The following is a 12,874-nucleotide window of genomic DNA, read 5'->3' as shown; positions in this document are numbered from 1 at the left end:
CAGGTTTTGACTCGTGCTCCTAATATTGTCGTTTTGCTTCATGAAGTTGGTCTCTATGTAAGGGCACGCAGCAGTAGTGTTATGCAACTGACATGTCCACTTTGAGATGGAAAACCAATATATTCTTTTATGACAATCCAAACTGTTCCCTATGCTCATCAATGTTTTCTAGGAGCATGCCAACAATTGGTGACTTTTGATATGCCTTGTGTCTGTGCTCAGTTTCATACCTATCATCAGTGACAGCAGAACATCCCTATCATCAGTTTCATAACTATCATCTTGTGGAAGTACTCATAATGTGACGAGCAGAACAGAAAAAGAATGCACTTTCAGCGCGTGCTCATTCTCTTCTGCTGCTTGTGCATCCTTGTGCTGTCAGGGCTAGTAAGCTGTAACTGGGTGCAGAGCTTCCACTGTACTATCGCCTCCATTGTCACAGTCTACATACAGTGTGCAACGATATCAAACTTGTAGGCGTAAGGGTGGGCCATTCAATTAGCACAAGTAAGGTGATTGACGAAGCCACGTGCTCATACCTACAACTTTAGTATTGTAATGTATAAAGTATCAACAGGAGCATAGCATACACAGCATGGCCTATAAAGTGTTACCTACTTTTCGGTGTCACCGATGATGACGTCAATCCCACAGATCGTCGGGGAATCGTCCCCGATCACATTTAAAACAGTCTCGACAAGTGGTGTCAGCTGATGGGGGTTGGGACCAGCACCTATGAATTGAAGTACACTTATTTTGTTTACTAGGATGTAAGCACAATTAAAGGTGGGGGAGGGGAGACAGGGTGTTCATTATTCAACATAGTATCAATGTGCGAATGAACAGAAAACGCGTAAACATGTAATTGCCAATAATGATAAGATTGTTTTCTTACCTTCGTTTTTTTTTTTTTCACCCTCAGGTTCCTATTATCCGGTCTCGGGTAATATGTGATGCTGGGGAATTTATTTATTTTTTTTTTTTGTTTGACAGCAAACTTACTGTTGCCAGCTACCGGCTAGCCTGGCCCACTCTGTGCCTGAATCGGTTGCGTCGGAAGTGTTTGAAACATGGAGGGGCGACGGGGCCTCTGAGCTTAACCCCGCCCCCTTTTGCAGCATTGTTTACCGCAGCTGTCTGAAATTTCAAAAAAGGGGGGGGGGGGGGGAGGAAGGGGATCTGAAGCCCCCCTGCCCTTGTTCCCACGCTACTCGCCTACATACATTTTTCTTCTGTGTTTAGTTGAACAATAGTGTCTACATTGTTTACAGTGCTAAAGACAATGTTTTTGGCAAGCAAAATTTGGACATTAATTTTGAGAAATTACGCAGGCCCACTGCATGGAACAGGATCCAAGGTGCTTTGGGGCTATTTCTGTGTTAGTGCCACTGTGTTGAAACTTGTGCGAGTAAGAGCTAATTAATCTTTGGGCTTGCCCTCTCATGATATTGAGCGAGATGTTAGTTGTCGCGCATTGAATGGGGTCTTCGGTTGAGATATTTGCCCCAAAAATTTGAGGGGCTAATATATCACTCTCTAATAAATTTGTACAGTGCACCCAAAGTTTCCAATAAAGATTTTACAAATATCGCCCTTTTTTCTGTTTTTGTAGCGCAAATATTGGAACTTACCTGTCCGTTGGTCATGTTCTTTGTACAATCTGTACAAAGTTCGGCACTTTTTAAGTAATTTTCTCCATGCTTCTTGAAGTTGTTTCACTGAACGCGGAACTTGGTGGCGGCGGGTCATGAAATTGGCGACTTGGTCCCAGGCGCGTTTTTTGGTTTTAGTAGTCACGGTAGGGCCGAATTTTCCCAGGATTTGGTATTTTCGAGCCTCAACTTCCCGGACTAATTCCAATTTTTCATCTAGGGTCCAATTCTTTTGACGCAGCGGCGCGGTCCCCTTTGAGGTAGTCGCTCGGTTCATTTTCGTTTGCAGAAGGAGCATGATCGTCTGCTACCTTGGTTTGTTTATCTACACAATTGCAACATTATTCCTGCTAACCGTAAAATATTTTTTCAGAAGCAACGCGAAATAACAAACAAGTGCATTTCCAACAACTTCAGTATTGTTTATTTCTCGGTTCTACAACTTTCGCAGACGGCTCAACGGAGTTGATTCGGAAAAACTGCATGTACCGGCTTTCTTGGAGGGCGAGTGAATTGAACGATCGGCAGGTCACTGGTCTTTTATGGACAACGTAGCATTTCACTAAACCCAGAGAAAGTTCTGCTACTCATCACTGCTAAAATCCATTGGACCGTTGAGCCTCTGTCCGCCGTTTATCTGCAGAACGGTTGATGCTGCAGCTGCAGTCGCACTGTAAGCAGAATACGAGGATTTTGTACAAAATGGACACCCTGAACAGAAATTTTCCCGGCGTGGCTACTTTCAATAAACCGCAATCGCTACTCAAAAGGCAACTCTCCGTAATGCTTCCTTTCAATAAACGTATTCTGACCCTGCTCCTGCTTGAAGTTAGTTTCACAGCGCTCAACATAACGTGAGTATGAGGCTGGCCTCATCACAACCCTATCGCGAAATGTTTTGGTGCTCACCGTAAAACGCTTGTCGTACTCGGCTATCGTGTTCCTTGGAACGCATCCCACATTTCGGCGCTGCGATGCATGATTCTTGCCGTGCTTCAATGAAGCCGATGCGAAGCTTCGACAGTCGGCGACTCCGGGCCACTGTACTTCTACAAATCGGTGACTCTGAGCCACTGTTTGTCGACGGGCTGCTGTTGTCGACTTCAGTCGCAGTCCCCTCGAAATGTCAGTTTCTTTAAGGCGCACGTAGGATACTTGTACACTCTTAACTTAGAACACGGAACCTAAATCATCGCTCTGAAGACAAACACCAATGCGATCGCGACCGCGGAAACTGCGAACGCCGCAGCCATTTTGTCGAACGACGCGACGGGGCAATGCGTAGCTCCCCGTATCCCTACCGAGCCAGTCACGTGACTAAAAAATCCCTCTCCTAGGTACTGCGGCTAACTTTAGCCGCGGTTAGCTGTTCGAGCAAACGGGCCCTGGTCACCAAACGCTTTTATTGTGTTGTTTTTGTTTTTTTTTTGTTTTTAACGCGCAAGACGGCGTTTCTTGGCATATGCTTTTAGCGCCTTAGCTTCGACCAGCGATTCGATGGCCTTAAAATGTTGTTTTCAGGCCTTTTCCTTGGCATCTCGCGTTCCGCACTAGAGCATGCATGCTTCTACGTGTGTGACAGTTTGAGACGCTCAAGTTTGTACTACGCAAAAAGTGTCCTAACGAGTCCCCAGAGCCGTATTTGGGAAGAGTTTGGCCAGTCTGTGATCTCGCCGCCGTAATGTCCCTCTCCCGAGTGAGCCAATCAGCCCGCGGCGCAGAGTGAGAGGCGTGAGCGCATGCTCGTGAACTGTCGGCTGCTCCCAGCTGAGTGGAGAGGGTCGCCATGTTCATTCATTCGCCCGGCGAAATGCATAGGATCAACATCCGAATTTCGGTTCTCTACTTCTATTTGGCAATCTCTGGCAAGAAAAGGATATAATGTTATTCCTCGGTGGCTTAAAAAGCTAACGAATTACGTCTCTCCACGTTTGAACGCAAACTTTAATTCAAGCGAAAAAGAAATAAGCCCGTAGCAGACGACGCGCAGCCTCAAGAGTGATCCGCGTCGACAGCGTTGCGTCAAAATGGCGGTCATCTCCTCTTTGCTCCCTTTTTTATCTCTCACTCATTTGGCTCTCTCTTTTCTTTCCTTCGCTTTTCTCCTCTCCGGCGCCTCCGTCGCCCCTCCCACTGGCCAAACTCACCCAATATACGGCTCCGCGAGTCCCCTTTTCGCAGCGCCCCCTCGGCAACGAAGGAGACCTACGTGTCGCTATCCCGCGCGTTTTCTTTTTTTCTTTTACAGCGAACTTGGATATGGCTAGGGTTCCGTGGATTTTTCGTGTGCGTAACCAAAACCCCTCCGTTCGCACCGCCGCATGCGCCGCACGCGCACGCCTTCCCGGTGTAAAAGATTCGAAGTAAATAGCCAAAATAAAGCATTGATGAATGCGCGTGCAAGATGCTATTTGTTTTAGGTTTTTTTGCTTTAGAACAGTTACTGCTGCAGACGCCGGTACGTGCAGCGTGGAACACCATTCCTTCCATTCTCTTTGGTGCTTGGGTAATTCTGCAATAGGTCTATTCAGCAGATTAGTTATCAACAGGCACCATTTTCAAGATCAGTAGACTCTCAGGTAGATAATAAAGGTTCCTCAAAGACTTGTCGCTGTGCGACCCGCGTCGGCCACGTCCACTTTCTCACCGCCCTCTCATTGTCGTCGTTCCAAGCGCTTGCGTGCCTTGTTTCCATTCCTTCCGCTCTCTCGGGGTGGCGGTCCTGTCGCGCTTGTCTACTTTCCGCCTGGTGGCGGTCCCGTTGCGCGTGTCTAGTTTCCTTCTGCTCCTCGGGATTGGTGTGTGTCGTGTGCTAAACAGCTTCGCTGGACACTCACCTTCACAGAATAGAATGGCTCATGATTTTTTTCTTTGTGTGTGTGTGTGTGATTGATTTAGCTGTTGGTAGCATACTCACAAAAACAACGAACATCGTGACAACGCACTTTTGGAGCAATATGATCTATTTCATCAAATCGTGGGTGCCGGCTGAGGTCGAGCTTGAAAGTAAAGTAACGTTTAAATGTTCCAAATAAAAGTATAAAGTTCGGCGGATTTATTGGAAACACGAATTTACGCAGTATCCTGATTTGTCTTGCTAATGAGTTGGCATCATGTAGCTTATTTTCTAAAGTGCACCTCTTAGGCACCCGTTTCCACGTTTTGCGGCGTCGGCGTCGGCGTTGCAGCCGCCGTTGGCGTAACCGCCCCGCTAAATTTTGCAGGAAATAGAATTAATGTTGAGGTCTTGTGACGTCAATTTTACCGCTAAATCTAGCGGAGAAACTGAATTTTTTTATTGGTGACGTGACACGAAGTCATGCAGCGTCATTTTCCCTCTGTATTTAGCGGGAAAACTGAATTGGTGTTGAGGTTACGTGGCGTAAATTTCCCCGCTAAATTGAGCGGGAACTTAACTCGCAAAATTTAGCGGGACAATTTTCGTTAAGTTTAGAGGAAACTTCAGCGGGGAAATTTACCGGGAGAAGGAGAGGAGGGACAGAGGAGGGGGAGAGGGGAGGGACGTGGAGGGAAGGACGAGGAGGATGAGGGTAGAGGAGTAGGTGGAGGAGGAGGGGAGGAGAAGGGGTGGAGAGGAGGAGGAGCGGAGGAGGATAGGGCACGAAGGAGGAGGAGGAGGAGGGGCATACCCTCCCCTCCATACCCTCCAAGCCTGCTCCTCAAGAGCTGCGCTCTGATTTCGCATAACAGAGAATTGTAAACGTCTTTCATTTTTTCTGAGAAACATTGTAGGCGTAATTAACGCTAGTTTTAAGCCAGCATGCGTGTGATCCGTATCAGAGTACTCAGCACTTGTCACGATAATCTCGGTTCAAGCAAGACAAAATGGGAGTACACCTTGTAAAGCCAAGGACGGTGTTCGGGCTGCAGTGAAATGTGAAAATGAAAATAAAAGTGTGCTACGAGGCTGAATTAAATAAAATGAATTATTGTTCGTAGTTTCATATTCATTTTCGGGAACCGCTCAGATGGAACGAATCAGAGAGAGCTACAAACAGAGGATATCGAAATTTATTTTTAATACTGTATTTGATCGTGTGGTATTGATGTTTTTTTTTATTAGCCTATTGGGAATAATATAAAAGTCCGCCCAATAAAAACTAGAGATGAAGGAGACAAAAACAAAGCAACGAACAGGCTTCATAAAACGTATGGCCCTAGTGAAAGAGTAAACAGACCTCACGTTTGCTCCGACTCACCGAAAAGACATATTGCCGGAAATTAATAATGTTTTCGTTTCATTGTCCCGGTAACTAAAAAAAAAAACAAAGCAAGTTTTCGTCTCTTTACAAAGAGGAAAGCACTACAAAAAGAATTTAAAAAAAGGATGGTGGGAGGTTTAATTCGTTTTTGTATATTTCCGTGAGCAAGAGAGTTACTTGGACAACCTATTTCTAAGACATTTTGTATCTTTCCTTTCATCATTTATTTCTCTGATTAGTCGTTTAGACCAGGGGTCTCCGAACCCCGGCGCGCGGTCCAAATTCGGCACGCAGGAGTCTTCCGAAATGGCCCGTCGCTGGCTGTATTCGTTCCATTAACCCTGACCCGCGGCCTGGTTACAACAGACCCGCTGCTATCGGTAAACAAAATGAGCCTAAAGAAATAGCTCCGCGACGCGCTCCAAATGCGCGAACGAAAATACAAGAACTAGAGAAGCTGCCTCATCATTCGGGCCAACTCGGCATATTATTCATTGAACGTCGCCCTCACCAGCATCCCGATTTTTGATCCCGTGCTTTGGTTCTGTCGATGTAAAAATTATTCTGCATTGTCATGCACAGTGCTCCCCAAACTTAACGCCGCCATTGGGTTCCCAAACATTAAGCTCGTGTCGTCTACTTACTTTTAAACATTTGTCACCAAAACGTTCGGGATGTCTTCTCAGGATGGGACAGAAATCGGGAACCGAAACATTCTTTAGATAGTTCAATCGGCCGCCGCAGGGACTCTCAGAAATGACAAATGCTGTGGCGGCGTTAAGTTTGAGGCGCACTGAACGTTGTGCTTAGTGTTCTCTGTAAAAACTATCGCATATTTTCAAAATTAGTTTGATTACTCTCCTTTGTCTCGTGCACTGCACGAATATGCTCAATTCCTACGCGCTTTGATTTATGCCTGGGGAGTTTTCTTGGCCGCAAGTGTCGTGCAATGTCGTAATTAGCTAAATATTAAGTTTCAAATCGAAGTGCATACATCCGTCAACCTCAGTGTTTTTTTGAACACTTCATGTAACACCCATTTTTGTATTTAATTGCTTAACTAAGTATATTATTTACTGAATTTTTTCTTCGCAGTTACAATTTTTCACCGACACTCGAGACTACGACATACACCTAATCTGGCCCCTTAGCCACAAGGTTTGGAGACCGCTTTTTTAGTGTGTTTATTGTTGGACAGAAAGAACATGAAGAGATAGACGCTCTGGCGTTCTAATTTCCTTGATAAATGCAATATGAATAAGTAAACTTTACTTCGTCTCCTGGACTTAAGTCGCGGTCGCTCCAATCAATCATCATACAAAATGCAGTCTGGAGTCATGTTTCAAGCTGAGTATATACGTACCACTGTTGGCACTAATTAGGTACATATATTTTTTTTCCGGTTTTGTAGTAACGTATTTGTTATATTCTTTTAGGAGTAACATGTAACGCCCTTACGTTACCTTTTTTGAAGTAACGGATAACGTAGTACGTCTTCTTCTCAATACTTTCGAAAAGAACGCTCAAATTAATTTCTGTTTTGTGTTTCTAGTCGAGAAGTCATAAATTCTGCAATCTTCCATGTAGCTTGATATCAAAACCGTAAAAAAATATCAGGTAATCATGTTAAGTTTCTGCAAAGACAAAATGTTTCTTGATATAGGAAGATTGAATACCTGAACATCATATTAAATACAGGGCGCATGCAGTGGGGAAAAGAACACGCAGCGCTGTGTTTTCTTCCTCACTGCTTGTGCGCTGTTTTTAATATGACGTCATATTGCCCAACTAGCTTAACTCTCCACTTTCACTATTGAATACCTGTAACGCCAAAGCGGTAAAACCGTTCTACTTCATAAATGATTAGTAACGTGCAAGTGACACGGCTTGACTTTTTTTTTTTAATATTGAGAATGCTAACGCGTTTCTTTTACTCTGAGGTAACGTAGGTCGGCAACGCGTTCATTTTTATTGCAAGTAAAGACTAATTCATTTAATAACTTTTTTTCCTGTAACGCCTACATCACCGATATGCTCAAAACAAACTTGCCTCGAAGATTCTAGAGGAGTGTGGGCAGATAATTACGGATAATATCTGCCGCGTAAACCGTACGTCTTCTTCGTGGTGTACGACACCAGTGTAGCTTCGGCTTTAGTCCTAAAAGTCGAGAATTTCTCCGCAGGTGATAATTCTGGAGAAAACGAACCCGTTACCGTACTACTCACCTCGTTTTAACATGAGTACTTAATTGTGTTAGTTAAAGTGTTTCCACTGAATATATTCACCCGGCAGACTCGTTTGTTCGTCCACCGCGTATTCGAAGACCCCCAAAGTCCTCATTTGGTCGGTACGTCCAAGATGTGTTTACTTCTATCTTAGCATCCTTCCCAGCAAAGAGGAGACGAAGCATGCGAGCCCTCAAAAGACGACATGGCGGGAAGTTTGCGGGGGAGTCGGGTGATCCGGTACGTCGAGACCTCCCTAATGACGCTGACAATCTGGGGCCAGAATAAAATCACGCGTCGTCGGGAAACCGTCTCAAGGTTTCTCAACGCTTGTATTACGACTACATCAAACGCACGCCATTATTTTCCTAAAAATACGAGGAATATTTTTATTATTAATATTATTCTTCAAAATAGTTTGCGCGTCTGACTTTCCGCAGAGCACGAGGTCCGATTATGGTAAAGGAAAGAACCAAGACGTTTTCTGCTGCTGATTAAACGTGGTGCCACAGCTTTCGCTTAAACATACAACGACACGCTTTGGGCAGGTTCGCGACTTCACAACCGGCCGATATATTAGTGAAAATATCTGACCGCGTACAAATAACGACCATTTCTGATGTGCTAGTCCTTAGTACTTCTTATCCCACCGGCCGATATCAGCTTGTGTATGACAGTTGAACAAACAGCTTGAGATTTGCAAACGAAGCGCGAGTCGTCAATGGTTTCCTAAGTAAAATAGCGAATGATGACATTCTCAGCTGGCGTCTAATCTCATTCCGCCCAGAGCCGTCTCTGATTCCGCCGCGGCGCTCGGAAAGTAGTAGTCGATAAAAGAAGGATGGATCTCTTGTGTGTGTGTGTGTTTTTTTTTGTGTGTGTTTTTTTTTCTCTGCAAATCACGCTTTGAAGCAGACGAGCCGTTAACGAACCGTATCTTTGGTCGCTCGGCAAAAGACCAATTAGAGCTCGCCTTCGCTTTTTGCGATGACCATTGTTAAATCACAGATACGGAAAAATATACACAAATAAGCACAAGGTGCAGATAATGTTTGAAGTCGTTACAATAATTTGACTTTGGGTACCGAGTGTCGTCTGACTGATATTTCAGTTTGCACGTCAAGAGACTTTCAGGCGGTCGAAAGCAGCCCTCACTCCCTGGCTCAGTGCCAGATAAGTTCAGTTAGTTCGGTCATTAGCGTTCAAGCTTTACTCTTTTTTTTTTACCCGCATTTAACAAAAAATCTAAAGAGAAAGAGAAAAAAAAAGGAAACGAGAGAGGAAAAAAGAGACACAATTTTTATGCACCAAGTCTGTTGCTACCACAATTGGTGCATTAAAAATATTTTTTTCTCTCACTAATGCATACGGGACTGGAGAACGACATCTAACCTACGGTATCAAATATTTCAGTCGCTACACTTTTTTATTTCGTGAATTAGAGTGATTTCCTTTTTGCCTGCTGTGCGGGAAAGTAGGGGTCAAAAGCTGACTTTTGGAGACGGTTGCCTATATTTCTTTTCACTTTAAAGGGGTCATGAAACGCTTTTCCAACTTTTTCCTGTTTAGCTTTCCTCCTCAACTCATAAATCGCGCATTCCACCAAACAGTTAAAGAAGACGAAAAGGGGGTGTCCCCTCTTGCTCGCACTCTCGTTTATGTAATCCCGGACCGAGCCATTCTCCCCCTAGAAGATTAGCCCGTCGCTCAAAATTCAGACAAAAGTTGCTTTCCCCACCCCGTTCATTCCGAAGCTGACAGTGCTGTTGAAGCTACGTGCTCGTTGGGCCAGCCACACTTGCCACGTGAGCGTGGCAAATGTGGCTGCAGAGAATGAAGTCAGGTGATGAAAGGGAGGCGGCTGATTGGTCCGGCAAGCGCGTAGCTTCCACCACAATGTCAGCATAGGGGTGAAGGGAATAAGTGAGGTCCGGTTGCGTGTGACGTCAGTTTGGACCCGATGACACGCTTTTGGGACCGCGGATGTATCACAGTGAAAAGGCAGAGAGGTTGCGAAGGGGAGGAGGTACGAAATAGTCCGCTCTGTTTTCAAATTTTCGCTCTGAAAGTCAGGCTTTTGACTTTCTACCTTTTTTCTTTTGGTCCACTGAACGATGTGCTATTAGAAAAATCCCAATCTAAAATGATTTATCCAAACCCAAAAATCGTTTCATGGGCCCTTTAAAGGCCTGTTCACACATACAGCAGAGCACTAAGTTAGCGCTACGTGAGCGCTCCAAGGAGCGCTAATGTGGCGCTTCCTAGCGCGTGACTTAGTTCGAACATAGCGCGCGATTAGCGCTTCTGTAGCGCCTTGTTAGCGCTCTAGTAGCGCTTTGTTAGCGCTCCAGTAGCGCTTTGTTAGCGCTCCAGTAGCTCCTTGTTAGCGCTTCAGTAGCGCTTCTTGTACCGCGGTGCTGCGGATTAGCGCGTGCACTGCGGTTCCGGTTCCTGTGATTAGGTGTGCGTCAGCAGCACCATGGCGGACATGTGGGATGCTGAAATAGAAATGCGACAACTCCTCTTAGACACGTGATTAGTGCATATGGGTGTGGACAGCTTAACGCCCAGAAGAACCTTCTGGGTGCGCGAAATCTTTCGCCATCGAGATACCGAGGGGTATCCGGCGAACCTTGTTCGCAGGCTGAGGGACCGAGACGCAGAGCTCTTTCGAAGGCGATTATTTTTAACTGCGCGTCTTTGAAACTAGGGTCACGCATATCGAATAGAAAGCGATGAGGTCGTACCTAACCAATTAGTCCCTCAGAGTCCATTACTCTGGATCGCCTGCCCGACCCTTTGCTTGGAGAGCGGCTGTTTTACTTCCTCTTCTTTCAGTGCCGAAAGAAAAACAACCAAGGAATCGCCGTGCACGCGCTGTTCCGCAGCAGCAAGCACGGCACAAGGTGCGTGAGAGTGCTAACAAAGCGCTTCTGTGGCGCTAACAGAGCGCTTCTGTAGCGCTAACAGAGCGCTTCTGTAGCGCTAACAGAGCGCCACACCACGCGCTAGGAAGCGCCACATGAGCGCTCCTTGGAGCGCTCACGTAGCGCTAACTTAGCGCTCCGCTGTATGTGTGAACCGGCCTTAAGTCTTATGGCAGCCGACACTGCCATTCAATAGAGCTAATTAAGCAGAACCAAAAGTGCATTGTCATGGCGCTTATTGTGTTTTGTGGGTCCGCTATTACCGGCTATACCAAAAATACGCAGAAAAATTGGCTGTATGTCGGGTCATTCTACCAAACGCCTTTAAATGAGGTAGTTTTGTAGGGTGGGTGTTGCACTAAGTTCTGGTAGTGCCAAGGGCAGGATGACTCTTAGTCTTTCGGCTGCTGTGGTGGGTGGTGCTCTTAGTCCAGGCGGTGCCTAGGGCAGTGTTTTTGTATGAAAACAAATTACATCACACCATTGACTCCGTGTGAGTCCTCGCACGCTTTCCCACCTTCAGCATCACCCGGATACAACGCCTTTGCTCTGAATTTTGCCGGTCACGAAGGAAGGGGAAGCGCGCGTTCATACACCCTTGTGCACTCTTTTCTTATTCTGCGCGGTCTTTGTACACTATCAGTTTCTGCTCCTCTCTTTCTTGCCATTTTCACCCCTCCCCGCACCGAGCGCTTACTGACACCACCTGCTTCTTCTCCTCTCGTTCCTGCGTGCTGGGTTCGTGGATCAGTCAGCAGCGCACTCGGCTTCCACGCCGGTGACTGGGGCTCGATCCCTGGCAACGGTTGTCGTCTCTTTCAAGATAGTTCCGCAGTTAGGAATTGACCGAACAACGCATTAAGTGCTTACGCGGCACCTGAGGCTGGTTGGCCCTATAAAGCTTAGCAACCTGGAAAACTGCAGTACGACGTCGCGGTTAAGTTACTGGTGTGGTGAGCTCTTTAGCATCAACGAGGCCGGGAAAATCACTTTGTTTATTCAGATCACACTCGCGGCGCAAGCACATTCCAAAAGTGACAGGTTATAGCTGAGCTTTTGTTGAAAACAAGGCAAACTCTGTTTCAAGGACTGGATTTTTTTTTTTCTTTTGGGGGGGGGGGGGGGGGGGGCTCGTGTTCATATGTTATTTGTCCACAAGTCCGACCGTAGCCGACGCTACAATCCTATAAAGAAAAAGTGCATTTTAACGGTGCTCATTGCCTTTGTGTGTTTGCTATTACCGACGAAACCAATCATGGAAAGTGAATGCGCCGCCATCCGGCGATTATAAGTCGGTCACTCGTAAAAAAGGGATAAGCGAAGCAATGCGTTTTTGTTGTTTAGTTTCTTCTCAGAAACATTTTCTTTTCTTTTTCTACAAGCCGCAAACTTTAGACTCTTAGGAGTCTTTAAATCTAGCAGTTTGTTCGTAACAAAAGGTCCAACATTATTTTAAGTGTGTCTGACAACACCAGTTTTATGTACACTTGAAGACAATATGACAAACCAGCTCGCACGCCGATGGACACGCGTATGCGTGAAGATCGCATTCCCCGATTATTTAGAGCCGACGTTACACTACTCGCACAACGTACAAAATACACGGAGTTTCTCTGGAAACATGCTGACAAAATCATATGCGGACACGAATCAAGCATGTTGGCTTGGTATATATATGTATACTTCGAACATGTCTGCACTACTAATGTGAAAGGTCCGTCATACACAACCATAAACGCGCGGCAGACAGTGTGTGCAGATAGGCTTAAACGAGTGCATACTGCTGGCTCTTTAAGTTCCCAGAAAACAGATGTATTTAACCGACGAGGCACGAGCTTTGATTTAT

The sequence above is a fragment of the Ixodes scapularis genome, unplaced genomic scaffold, assembly GCF_016920785.2.
Source record: "Ixodes scapularis isolate PalLabHiFi unplaced genomic scaffold, ASM1692078v2 PGA_scaffold7__128_contigs__length_106722199, whole genome shotgun sequence".
Classification (NCBI taxonomy): domain Eukaryota; kingdom Metazoa; phylum Arthropoda; class Arachnida; order Ixodida; family Ixodidae; genus Ixodes; species Ixodes scapularis.
This window is presented reverse-complemented; position numbering follows the sequence as displayed.